This window comes from Poecilia latipinna, unplaced genomic scaffold (assembly GCF_001443285.1).
Source record: "Poecilia latipinna isolate Pla-1442-1.1 unplaced genomic scaffold, P_latipinna-1.0 Scaffold619, whole genome shotgun sequence".
NCBI lineage: Eukaryota > Metazoa > Chordata > Actinopteri > Cyprinodontiformes > Poeciliidae > Poecilia > Poecilia latipinna.
The window spans coordinates 241,639-256,231 of record NW_015113235.1 but is presented as its reverse complement, the minus strand read 5'-3'; the positions used below and the strand labels follow the sequence as shown (position 1 = coordinate 256,231).

At 38.9% G+C, this 14,593-nt stretch overlaps 1 protein-coding gene across 1 annotated transcript in view; it reads right to left on the bottom strand.

Moving 5' to 3' along the window:
- The window catches only part of LOC106953995 (myocyte enhancer factor 2d), a gene marked incomplete at its 3' end in the record, with an annotated part of 51,116 nt that extends 37,707 nt beyond the window's left edge, over positions 1-13,409 (bottom strand). The window contains exon 1 of the mRNA XM_015043180.1: positions 13,090-13,409. The remainder of the gene's footprint in view (positions 1-13,089) is intronic.
- Between the last annotated feature and the right edge of the window lie 1,184 nt (positions 13,410-14,593).

The window sequence follows — 14,593 nt, the reverse complement described above, 5'->3', positions numbered from 1 at the left end:
GAGGGATTTACCACTCTGATTTGTTTTACTTTATTTATACATCAGTTCTGGTTTTATGTAACAAATCTTTGGAGTATGCTAGACACAGACAAAGAGGACAAACCTGGGTGCAGCTCAATTTTTAGCAGCTACTATTTATTCCACCTTTAAGTCGTCACCAAATTCTGTAATTTTTTTTTTATTTTTATTTTTTTTTTCATTCTAGATGGGAAGGTGAGCATTCACAACGGCCTGCCACGGAGTCCTGTGACCTTTCAAAGTACAGCACAGTCTCTTTAAAGTTCAGGCCACCCTGCCCAGAATCCATCATTAAAGAACACAAAGGAGGAATTTTCTGCAGCTGTCTGTTTATGTGGCACGTGAATGGAAAGTCTGTGGTAAACCACAGAGGGATGGATTCAAATTGAAGCTGGACTGACAGTCAGCAGAAGGAGCAAATTTTGGCAAACAAGAATTTGGGATCAAACATTCTGCTTAAACTTGGCGGCTGTGTGCTGCTCTTGTGGTGTAAACGGAGACCAACAGTTGCCACTCAACCAGGCAGCCACAACAAAACAAGCATTTTCTTTGCAACATAACCTTCCAAGGTTTCAAATCACATTTCATTAGAAACACCACATAAACAAGTCTACAATCTAAAAGCACAACTTGAAATTAAACTGAGATATGAAATATGAGTCTTTTAAATCCTAACAAGGCACCTGATTCAAATTATCTAGATAAAATCATGTTTTAAAACAAATGTCAATCTTTTCCATAAAATTTTCCTCTCAGCTCTGAGATTTGCATCCTGTAGTTGGTACGGACTGCATGCGAGTCTACAGCAGCAGATTATAAAAGCAAATCTTGTACTGAAAGTTGGCACAGAATGTATAAGTGTGTTCATAAAGTTTCTTATTTTACATAGTTTTATGTTTTGGCCATTTGTGTGCCATGTAATGAAATAAAACTTTGAGGTTAATTACGTACGGAGAATATTCCATCCAAAGCCTGGTTTAAGGTTCTTCAGCAGATCGACACAGAGCTTATGGTGTTGTCCACGCAAGTGACCCATGTCTGGAAGGTGTTGGAAGAGATGCGTCTGACCAATGAACCAACTGAATCTGAATGTTTCAGCACAGCTTTACAAATGAGAAAAGGGCATATAGCTGCAGGCAGAGTACTGGTTATTTAGCATTAAAAACAGAGTTAATACACCGATGGCCTGCTTGTTTCAAACGAAATTCACATTTAGGTAAAATAGCTTGTTCTACCGTCTTCACAGCTGATTGGTCACAGGTTTTACGGTCTGTCTTATTTAAGGAGGTTCTTGAAATTTTTATATTTCTGATGTCTCTGCTGCATTATGGGTAACACTATTATTCCCATTAACAACTGAATATATTATATGAACATTTGCAGTTGTTTTAAGCCTGATACTTTAGTGTGCAAAAAGAAAATGAGCATCACAAGATTGTTGGTACTAAATTGTTATTTTCATACCAGCTACCAGGTTATTTTCTATTCACTTCCAATGAATAACATGTTTTATTAGAGCATTAGAGCCTAGCATACCCCCAGAAAAGGTGTATTTGTTTTTGACTTAGGCATAATTATGGATCCTATATGGCAAACCCAGGCTACTTTATGTGGTAATCATGAATCTAGATGAACAAAAATTAATTGGGAGGTTTCTCAAGGCTCCGTTCTCGGGCCACTTATTTTATATATATATATATATATATATATATATACACGATCCCCCTAGGTCAGATTTCAACACATGGCTTTATTTCCCTGTGTCACCACATTACTAGAGCTGACTACAATCTATATCAGTGACTAATTAAGTGAGATTTTTTTTTTTTACCATTTAATTTCAAATAAGCAAATTTCCTTTGGGGAACAACAAAGTATATTCTATCCTACTCCATTTTATTTTCTCCTGCTTAACACAGATAAGACAGAATTTGTTTTTGGTTGCAGAAATGCAATAGAGGTCAGAACTGCTCTAGACTCAACTGGGCCACAGAGAATGCATGAAACCTTGGTGCCATTTTGGTCTCAAGCGTACATTTTAACAACCTCGATGTCTATTACAGAATATTCTCAGAATAAAGAGCTTCTTGCCAAAACCTACCTTTATTTTCAGTATGTTTAGTTATTGCAATGGTGTTTTTACCAGTTTCTGTAAAAAATTATGCACAGTCACTGAATCAGCCTAAAGGCTCTAATAGTTATGTGTAATTACTGAATCATATGTTTGTTTAATATTTATAGGTTCTGAATTAACACTTGCTGATGTTTGACCTATTGACCCTCCACCAAAATCTTAGAAGTCAGTCAAATTAAGAGAAGAAAGAAGACAAACTGTGATTTATTACTCCATCAATACCCAGAGAGGCTCCCATAAGGTTTAACTTTGTCAGATGGTAATTTCTGCCACATTAACAAAGACATAACAGAAGCTTTTTGATGGCTCCCTTTCTAATCATTATGGTTTATTTAAAGAAACAAACTTAGTGACTCTCTCTGGAGACAGACATTACTCTTAAACACATCCTTTCATATAGAAGAAAGCATTTTATGCAAATAAAGAAACACAATGTCTTAATCAGTTCCCCTGAAGGCTTTTGGCTAAGAGGAAAATATTTTCAAATGACATTCTAAGAAGTAATTTGTGGCATTTCTTCTTAATTTTGTCACCAGTTTTATTTCTGAGCCCTCGATGTGACTGACTCTGCACATCAACAGATCACCTGTCAGACAAGCAGAGTGGGTGGAAAGAAAAGCTGCTGCAGTCTGGATTTTCCATTTAATTAAACTAAAAATTCTGCAAGCTGGTGAACTATTGTCATTTTAGGAGCTTGGTACAATGAGAGAAAGGTAAACAGGCAAAGTCTGCCCGATGGTTAAAATGAGATGGCACTACATACCTAGGTTGTTCAGAGTAAGGCATCATGCATGTTATATGACCTACATACATGAACAAAGGAGGAAGATTTTTTTCTTAATTTATAACTTGGATTTGAAAAATATACCCAGGTATCATGTTAAGTTTGAATATTAGCTCACCAGCCATAAAACATCCACAAAGCAGCTAAGGTTCTCTTCTCAATTCGCATTTGCAGAAAAGCACAACGATAGATGTGATAGACATTTCCAACATAAGAAAATCTACCTTTATATCAACATGTCACAAAAGGGACAGATTTGTATACCTATGTTTGTGTTTTTGATTAGTGATAGGGATAGTGAAATGAATACCAGTTGAATACTTTGAATACTGGTTACTGAAGAATTTCTTCAAATGCCCAAAAATACTTTCTCAAACCAATTTAGCACAAAATCCTATTAGAATCAAATGTATAGAAAGGTGTTATCTAATATTTATTAAAAGTCAAGCACATTTTACACAAAAGAAAAGCAGAAGTATTAAAGTCAGGTCCAAACGAATGATTTGATGGCAAAATTAAGGAATTAAAAACATAAAGAAGGTATTGATGGAGAAATTATACAATAAACTAATTAACTACAAATATTTGCATTTAAAATTGTCCCGTTTTTCTGATTTGATCAAATTTCAATGTTAGGAAACTTTAAATATTTACTGCACCACGCAAAATAAGAAAAAAATAGCAAATTATGAAAAGGTAATTTGGTAGTGTAACGATATTTTCTGTGTCTCACAATGATGCCACTATATTCATATGCTACCAATTCAGACATAAGACGTCATTTGATTTGGATGACATTCGGGTCTTGATTTGCATTTTTCACAGAAGCTCTAATTCAAGAGCTAATTCGAGAGATTAAGCAAATGACCAGGTTAACTTCAATAATGGACAGTGTTGACCAGCAACGGGCAACACTGTCTTGTTTCCCGGTAAACAATGTTGACATTTTGTACATTTCATACTGGGATGCCAGTGTTGGACCGATTACAGAAAAACATCCGGTTTCGTGTTCATCTTTATTCTACTTTTTTTTATTATTATTTTGGATTCTTTTTACATTCAAAATAAAAAATTGTGGAGTGCAATGGCTATCTGGTCATAATTATATTGTCCAGATACACTATGCAGTTGTCATCAATGTAAACAATTACACCAATTTTCACCGTTAAAATGAATAAAAATGCACATTAACTTTAACTACAGGTCAGCTTTATTATTATATTTTATTTATTATTTTACAAATTGGCTAACTGTCCTCCTGACTGCAAAGCAGCAGCTGATGAGCTCATCCAAACCACAGGATGTCTAACACAAACACAGATAAACCAAGAAAAAAAACACCATCAAGCTGTTGGAGGCAGTCTTCATCCTGCACAAACATAATCAACATCCCTCTTCACAGTAGAAAAAAAACAAAAAACACTCAAGCTACCACTTCACAAAAACACACAAGCCCCTGTCTTCCTAAAAGTGGATGTACATCACCTCCTCAAGCTTTAAACAGAGGATCCCCCTCCATAACTTCTTCTCTTTTCATCATTTGCTCATTAGCCTAATTGATGTTTAACCTGTTGATCAGCACTTTATGAGCGCTGAATTAGGAGCTTTATGAAATACAGGAATCAGTTCTGGGTAAGAGAATAGGTTTTGGTTTTTTGCTTTACATCCATAAACAGTACTTCTATCTTCAAGTTACTAAACAGCAAAGCTGCACTGCCAAATCCTGCTGACCCAGCTATAGGTGAGCACAAAAAAACAAATCACCTTTACAGCTGGCTATCACAGCTGGGTATGACTGATAACTGTTTCCATTATCAATAATTTACTGTTTTCCCAGACAGCATTAAAAGGTCAGCAAAATGCTATTAGTCAGGAAAATGCCCAGGATTTGCTCCAACAGGTGGATGAAAACATCTGGTAGTGTTGTCTGATGATGTGGAAGCCAAGAAAAAAGAAAATGGATTAAAGGCCTGTCCAACTGCATGTTTGGGTCCATTTTCAGCATAGTTGTAGTGAAGGTTCACGCTCAAACTAAAAAACTCTGACAGATGCTCTGGCCTGAAGAGGCGATATTTTAACAAAAGATAAAATAAAGATTGTTTTTACATTGAAGCAGGAAATTCTGATTTCTAAGTTGAGATTGAACGCCCACCTAAGTTGCAATTTTGACTGAGAAACAGAGATTTAACAGCCAATATGACCGTTCATTAAACCAGAGGCACATGTAGTGCTTCACACATTATTTGTGAGCTGGCTCAGTCTGAATGAATATAATAGAGAGAGGTAAGTAATAACTAGCTTGCGTTGCTAATAGTACACGGAGTTAGAGAGTTAGGGAACAGCAAATGGCTAAAATCTGTGAATATCTGATCCTGCCTCCAAAGCTTGTCTATTTTACAGTTTCTCTCAGTCGCTTTGGTGCATTTCTCAGAACAGGATTAAAAATTTTAAAAAACACAAGACTTGAGTATTTTGAGGGGTTTTGCCATTATGTGTAACCATGGCAACAAGTTTATTTTAGAACAAAGAGAAGCTGATTAACATCTCAAAATATCAAGTCATAGGTGAACGACTGCCTCAAATCTCAGACAAGTTGAAAAGGAGGCTTCATGGATGCAGAGCAGGACCACAGAGACAAGGAGGAAGTTCAGTCCATCTCACACATTGATCATAAGGATCATTAACCCGACTCCAAAGTCTCTCTGCCCAGTTTTTCCCAGTGATTTAAATGGAAGTAGCAAAAGCAAATGAGGCTGATTAGCAGTGCTGCTACCAGAGATCCTGCCTGCCCACAAAATCACCATCCACATCAACATATTGAAGATACGAGACATGATATTTAATTTCCCTTTCAGATAAAAAAAACTTTTTTTTTTTTCCCCATTATCCGTTTTGTTAGATGCTAGTGGCCTTTTTTCGTTTCTCTGACTCTAGGTAGACAGGAGGAAGCAGAGGGAACAGTGAAAGACATGCAGCAAAGGAACAGAGGTCGGGAATCAAACCCAGGACAACCACAACCAGGACTTTAGCCTCTGCCGTACGGGTCGACCGCTCCACCCACTGCACCACACAATGCCCCAGGACAAAAAAAAAAAATTAAACTGCAGTGGTATGGTGTGAATTTTCAATGTTTACTGGTAGGATAATTTCCAAGAAGCTGGTCACTGGTCAGGGCCAATAAAACTAAAATTTGTCAAATCTGGTCACTCCTTTAAACACCAGTTAATAAGAGTCACTTAACAGAAATTCAGTATTTTTTTTTTATTTTTACTCTAGTAGGAACATTTTCCAGTTAAGCTACTACTGCTGGTACTACTCCTACCCACGTTATGTCTGACTGCGTTTTGGAGTTTTGACCACTGATGACAGCAAACAGTGAGTCATGTGTCTTTAGTCAACAAGCTTTGCTTTGTTTGCTTCTAATTTGGGCCAATGAAAGTAAAGAAAAAGTCAAATCCAGGAATGTAAAACAGTGAACTTTTCACCAGTAGAGGTGAAAGTCTTGCCAGGTGCAGCTCCCAGTGCGCTGCATGGAGCTGGTCTGGTCACGAACACAGAAGGGAGGCCATTTGGAAATCACAGCAGGGGGAGCGAGGATTGTGAGGTGAGGCTTTCTGCAGCTACTTCTCGCATTAAAAAACTGATGTCCCCCTCTTTGTACAGAAACACCTTTAGCTTTGAGTTCCATTAGTGGAGAGGGAGCGAGGACATTTCTTCCCTGTTTCACTGTGTCAGGGTAAAGCGTTACCCTGCAATGATTGAATCATAGCCATAATAGCAGAAGGTAGAGGCCTGCTGTGTTACTGAGTTCTTCCTGTTCTCCTCGCTCAGCGTGGGAACAGCCACGGACAAAATCTGCCCTGGAATCAGCACACAAAAAGAGGCCATGAAAGCAACACAAGCAGAGCAGGTAGTAATTGCTCCTTTCTGCTGCTTCTCCTTTCCATTCATTTAAGCGTGGCTTGTGGTGCGAGACTTTCAGTTTGACGGCAGACAAGGGGGCATGCTTGTCTAACCCGACATACAAGAAAGGCTTCTGCACCGTTGTGGGATAAATGCACGGTTCAGCTGCAAGGGAACGCGCAGAGAAACACATCTCCGACACTGATGCTGTGGTATTGGACATGGCTAAGGTTGAGCTGAAAAGGTAAACAGGTAAATCAATGAGGTGGCAGGTGACTCACCCTGCGCAACATGGAAGCTGCATTAACAACTCACCTCTATTCAGAGCAGACACTCTCCACCTTCCCTTTTAATTTTCTTCTCGTTTTTATTTGGGGATTCAGAAACATAAAACACTTTAAATGCACAGATCACTGCGATTATTAAACCTCTTCAACATCCAGAGTGACCAACAAACACATTAATTAGTACATATGAGACCTCAATTAGTGCTCAGAGCTCCACATTATACGAGTTTAACAGTCTTCTTGACTAATGGAGAGCTCTGGAATATGTGCCAAGGACCAAATTTATGAAGCTTTATTTGCTCATGAGTTCAGCTCTGATTAATGGAGGACTGTCTGAAAACTGACGACATTACCGAGTGGTGGGATTTTATATGTTTTAAGCAACGACTATGCTCATTCCAACTCTACTTTTGAGATTTAAATGACCTTTCCCCTTTGAGCTATTGGGTCATTTTTCAGACCCTCCTGGGAAATTATGGACCGGAGTTTCTGATGAGGATTACATCTGCCAGCTCTGAGGGAACTCTGTTGTGAGAAGGCAATAATCGACTCATTTCAGTTTAAAGTGCAAAAGCTAAAAAAGACTGTACGGTCGGGAATGGTGTAGGTTTTATGATGTAGTTTCCATGTAACCAAACATTTAGAGGAAACGCTAACCGGTGGAGCCGTTTCAAACTAACCAATCCTTTTTAAAACCTGTACACCCACTCGCCTGTGGTGGCGCTGCACCAAGAACCACTGAATGAAACAACATGAAAACCTCTGAAGAAGATACTGAGTGCCACTTACTGTGTCACAAAGTGTAAATAAAAATGGGGTGGTGTCAGATTTTAACGTTTGTAGGATTTCTCTTTGGAAAAAGACATTTGTCCATATAGCGCCAGACTTCGTGTTTGTTTTGGTTGCATTTACCCAAAATGCCCTGCACTATAGCCTGCTACCTTCTTTTGAAGTGGTCTGTAGAGCGCTTGCATCCACATATGCATTCAAACCGCACCATAGTTCACCTCAACAGATCTAAAACCTTGCTCTGAAGCAGACGATACTTCACCCTTTTGGTTCGCATCAGAGTTTGATTACACATTCATACCTCACCAAATGAACCAGACTTCCTAACAAATTATAGCTTGATTAAAGCAGATCAAACAGGGTTGATGTGAATGACCCAAAATGTCTAAGCAGCTCCATTTTGCTGTTATAAATGAAAATACGTTAAAGATTTGAAGTAAAAAAAAAAAAAATGGGCCTTTGCTCTCCACTAAAGAACAAGAAGTAAAACTGACATTGATCAGAATAAAGAGATTTTACAGGAAAATGACAGTTATTAAATAAGAATCAATAAGCAGAACAATAATCTATCTGCAGTCTCCAACACCTGATTCCAGCTGCACTCCACTGAGATTACTGGGGACCACACAGGTGTGTGTTCAGATACGCTCTCTCACTTGGACTTGCCCATGACAGACCCTGACCATTTGTAATGCGTTCAGAGCGCAACGGCTGACTGCCTGTCTTTGAAATTCAGCAGGAAGCAGCACCGGGATGGAGTGATTACACTTATTTAAATTAGTGTTTTGACTGAAGTCACCTGGCAGCTACAAACCCAGCTTGATTTCTCCATAAAACCTTGATTTTCAGAATTTAATTTCAAGAGAAAACTGTGTCCTTATGAGTTGCCCTCCATGGAGCTTTACTCCAATAAAAAGCGGAGTACAGCTTTCCTGCGGTTACGCTTCTCAGAGACACAAAAGTCCATTACTCAAGCTGAGCCTATAAGTTATCTTGAGCTTAAGCCCTCTTTCACTGAACAAGTCCAGCTACAATATTTAGTTCAATATGTGGCTGGTGACACTGTGCGAGTAAATGCTTTAAGGGGAAGAGCCCTACAGAGATTTAGATCCTCGCTACTGCAGGAACACGATGTAAAGAGAGGTATCAGACTGCACACCATCAGCTTTCTGTCCATTCCGCCAAGATGCACAAGATATTCCCGATTTAATCCAAAGGAGAACATGACGGTCGTGTAGGATTTTTTAAACTTGAGAAGTGGGTCAGTATAAATGAGCACCAGAGAGGACTCTTCGCCCAGTTTCACATGGAAAGAAAAGAGGAGATAAAAGAGCAGCAGGGGGTCAGCACTCCCATTAGCTTTGGCATCTTGTCAGAAACAGCAGAGAGAACACTGGTTTATCAGACACAATCCAGATTGTGCTCATACCTCTGACAAAAGGGGATCCATGGGTGGGTGTTGTAATCCTCCTACTCCAGACTTTTAGTTAATTATTTGTCATTTTATGCCTTTACTGATACAATTACTGTAGAAGGTGTTGAGGATTTACTTGTGCAACTATTGTGTGGAACTAGGTGCTACACTCAATGGGACTCGTGCAGGTTGTTTGGATGTTTATGAGGATGAGTGTTAAAATGCTGACAGCTTCAAAAATGGGTCAAAGGGCCCAGCAGGTTTCAGTTTGTTTTATTTTGAACTCAAAATGAAGGGAAAACACGAGAGACGACATGATTTGACATCAGCAAGTTCAGATATATGGATTAAGTTCTGACACCGTCTTGAAGATTTCACTTCAGAAGCTCTGATCTGGTACTCCCCGGACTGAAGCTTTCTCATTGCTTCAAACTGTTTGGACAGAACACGCTTATCTTCATATGAAAGTCTGAATGTGTAATTCTTGTGTAAATATTAAACAAGGTTTACCTTATTTGCCTTTCTGGAGTGCAGTGATTTAACGCGAGAAAGTTATGACCCTTCTCTCATTCAGTATTTGGACTAGCTGTCACTTCACTTGTGTTTTTTTTGTTTTGTTTTGTTTTTTGTGGAGAACTTTAAAATTAAACAATGCTGGGGCTTTTTTACATGACAAACTTGAACTTCACGCTCTGTCCAGCAGTAAAAAAAAAGTTGTAAATTCAGGGAGTTTAAGGGAAAACTTCAACTTCTTTCTGGAGAACTTCTTCAGCTGCAGGAAAGCCTGCAGCCAAATCTGTAGCAATCTGTTATTGAATGTAAACCTACTGATTTGCTTCCCTGTATCCCAACCATCAAAACATTTTGAAAAGTTGCATCAGGTATGGGTTGTGGGTTTGCATCTCAGGTCATCGCACAGGTCAGCACAGCCAAAAACCAGCACATACTTCTTTATGGTATGGCTCAATTTATGATTTGGTCAGCTGACTGACATGTTTAAAAAGAATAAAGGTTTTATCAAAGAAGATCACCAGTCTTAATTCTATTCTTTTATTCTCCAAATAAGGAAAATGCCTGAACTCAAAGCTAAACACCTATTATCCCCAAGAGTGCTTTCTGATTGGTCGTTCTTGGAGTGTACCAAATTTCTGCAATGTTTGCATGTCAACAGCTACAGATTATACAACATAACTAAATCAGTTATTCTACATAACTATCTGATCTTAAATACCTCATCTAAAGACAAGTTCATGCTGAGAAATTATTGGTTGTTTGAGTAAATATGTTGTTGCAAAACAAATGTAGGACAATTGTCAAGCATAGGAATAGGAAATTATGAATTTGTTTCAATGACTGCAGGTTTTTCCTGACAGTCTAATGGTGCTTTCACACCAGTCATGTTTAGTCTGCTACAATCAAGCTTGTGTTTGTTAGATTGGTTTGTTTTGGTGAGATGTGAATTCACAATCAAACTCTGATGCGGACCAAAAAACGCAAACTGTGGTCCATCTAACAACCTAGGTCTCAGTTTGGTTGAAGTGAATTCCGGAGAGGTTTGAATGCATCTGATCTGGAAACCACTCCAAAAGCGGCAAGTGAACTATTTCTCAGGGTATTCTGGGTAAATTCAAACCAAACACTCGAGTTAAGTCTAGTGCAAGAAAGAGAAGTGGCTTATCTTTTACCAAAGTCAAAAGATAAATTCTACAACTGCCAAAATTTGAGGGCATTCCATTTTTGTTTACATTTGTGAGGAGGAAGTTGAACGCAGTGTCTTCTTCAGAGGTTTTTATGATGTTCCCTCCAGTGTTTACTGGTGCAGTGCCGCCACAGCCAAAGCAGGGTACAGGTTTGTTTGAAACAGTGCAGTGAGAAAATACACCGCACCAACTGAGAATGCAACCATTTTGCACCCCAAGTGAACCGAGTCATCGGAGAATCAGATGTGAAAACACCCCAAATCTGAGGTCGAGCTCTTACAAACAAGCAACGTCAGACGTTCCCTGGGAAAATCCTGCACCATCTTCTCTGAATTTAGTCAATTTTGCTCAACCATGAGCAATTCCTCAGCTGCCTCCTTTTGCTCATTGCTCACTATATCTTCTCAACCGCCAATTCTAATAATGAGTACATGAAGGACCAAAACTTGGAGTACATTCATACTTATCTGTTGGCTCTGTCTGACATGATTCTGAAACTTCCATTGTACAGTGTAACATGAGTTCCTAGAAGGATTTTATCACATTGAGCTTGCACAGTGTGATATATTCAAGACCAGTAAGATTTTTGAACTCCTACGACGTGTGTCAGGCTTGTAGAACAAGTCTAGGACATCAAACAGGAAATATTTTATTGTTCATTTAAGGAACTCACAGCAAACATAAACCAATACTTTATATGTTTCAACGGCAAAAGCTTTAAACAAAGCAAAATAATCAAAAACTCTTCTGGTCAAACACATTTCACCATTTGGAAATACCAATCTGACATGTAGTTCAGACAAAAAAGACAAAAATTGAGCTCATCAGAAATTGGGTATTATCTTGTGAGCAGCTTTTTAATTATGGAGCCATTTGTTGTTTTCCCATTATGCATAAAACACTTTCTAGCAACCTGAACTTCACCTGCAGGTTTAGATGAAAAACTCATCTCATCCTTGTGCTGCACTGGATAATGATGTAATAGATAACTGTCCCTCCAGCCTGCCTGCCTCCTGACATGCAAGACTCTAGAGGCATTTTCCTCATTGTCTCCCTGCCTCTAATCCCAGTCACCTGTCTCTCTGAGATGCTGGAGGAAGGAAAAACGGACAGGATGTGCTTTTCTCACAGAGAGAAAACTCGATGCTGACTTGATGGGGGGTGGAGGGAGGTGTTGGGCTTAGGTGGCGAGAGGGTTTGGCTTTATTTGGAGTTATTGATGCCATCAATACAAGCAAATTCCACAAGTAAAATGGTTTCCGGGTTTAAGAAGGAAATTGGAAGTTTGATGGCACTCTCTCCCGGGAGAGAAGCAATTACACACAGCAATGAGAGCACAATTATCGGAAATGGGCTCATGAAAGAGACACAAAACAGTTCAGCAGTTTAAAATATGACAAAGGGCATTTCTTGTGGGTTTTGACAGTAAATAAACATTATTTCAACAGTTACTATGCTTTCCCCCTTTCAAGGTAAAAAAGAATATATATATATGCTTTCTTAGCGTTTTGTCTGCTCACTTTCTCCACAGAGTAAATCTGTCATTTAACGCGTAAACGGAATTCATGGCGCGATAAAAAAAAAAAAACGGCAAAAAAAAGTTCCCAGTAAGGTAGCCTGAATGCGCTTTTCTCCGAGATGAAATCCATTTGTAGAAATTAAGAGGAATCGCGTCAGAACCAGGCTGACACTCGTCGTAAATCGTTTCTGACAGCTCCTAATGGAGTGTTATTGCTGTCACGCACAGCGCGCAACCCCACCGGCTGTAGCCGGAGACACGGCGCTTTACGAGCGGTCTGCAGAAGTGAAAGGTCCGGGGAAAGCAGTGGGGAGAAATCTGGCGTTAACTCAAAGCAACACTGAGGTTTGAGGCGTAAAGAGGATCTACAACCTCAGTTCTGGACGGTTTACAAACTCCGGGACAAACATGCAAATAGCTCCACAGAAACAACACCAGAACCAGCTCAGCGCCTGGGTACGCAGTTGTCAGAACTACCCGAGCAAAGCACAGGAAGAGGCAAATGTGAAATGCAGACACAAGCTGTTGAGAAGAGACTTACCCTAGCAGTGTATCCACATCTGTTTGATGAGACTGGATGTTCGGAGCTCACACTTTGCTGCATTCAAATTTTTAATGAAGACGAACAGTAACTCTCCGCCGACTGCGGTGGCCACCAATCAAAATATTTCTTCCTACTTGATGTGCAATGTAACTATTTAGTTATGGCAAATGGTGCCTAATCTGTCCTGAGTGGCATTTCTCGCATGACTGACAGGGAGGCGCAGCCAATCAGCGCCAGCTGGCTGTGCCGCTTCGACCAATCGCGTTGTGAGCGTGGAGTCAGTGGAAGGTGAGCCGAGAAGTAGGAAGAGCTGCTGGCGACATCATGTGTTCGCAGTTTATATCCATCCGCTTGTCATGTTTTGAGAGCAAGGACTTCACTTTCGCTACTTCTTCTTCAGAAATTCGCAGGAAGCCAGAGTCAATGAAGCCCACTTGATTTATACAAACACCCCAACCACTGTGGGCTGCAGATATTTAGTCTGCACATCTGCATATAGGTCGCTTTACTGTTACATTTGCCAAATAAAGCAGATTGAGTGATAAAAATCACTAACACTGAATTCTGTTACGAAAATTTCTGCCATTATTATGTGCCTTCGCAGTTGTTACTTTTATACCCCACATGCTGTAAATAAGTGATACAATGTTAACGTCTAATTGCCAAAGTGTCCACTGTTATACGAAGTGAGAACGGGCGAGAGTCTGCTGTCCTATTTTCGCTGCTCGCGGCGGAAGAACACCGTGTTTACAGTGAGGAGTAACAGGGACGTCATTGTGACAGGCGCGTGTGACATCTTGAGAGTAGCAACACCTGGACGAAAGTGGCTCTTACTGGAGACCTAGAGTTTTCAGAAAACCTCAGCTAATATCTCCTTTTAACCGGTTTAGTATCTCTACTTTAAGCGGCATGTGTGTTATTTGTCTGCGTCACGTTACGTCAGAGTAGTAATGTTTGGCTTTGAAAGTAATAAGGCTTGATAAAGATCAGCTTTAAAAATTAAAATGTGTAAAAACAGTGCAGATACTTGAGAAATTAAAGCATCAAAATAAATCACTCTGTTTAAATTTTTTTCAATAGGGAAGATAAATGTAGAAATTAGGTGGGGGGGATGAAAAACTTAACATAAAAAGTTTTAAAAGTAATCTTAAAATCAACCTAAGGTTCCTCACAGAGCTAGATAACGTTTAAGTAGTTTTGTTTTGTTTTGTTTTGTTTTGTTTTTTTTATTCATGAAAAGCAATAAATAAAACATATATTAAGAAACACTTGTATTGAAAATGTAAAGGTACTAACATAATTAAAAAATAAAAAATAAGTACTCCATGAAAAACAATGTTTTTTAAATAATATTTCTTTGAAAACTTCTTTCACTGAGCTAAATTAATCTGAAATAATATTAAGGTAACAAGAACACATGTAAGACTAAAGTACAAAAAAATAATCAAATAAATTAAAAAATTTAAATATATAGTAAAATGTTAATAGGAAAATTATAAGA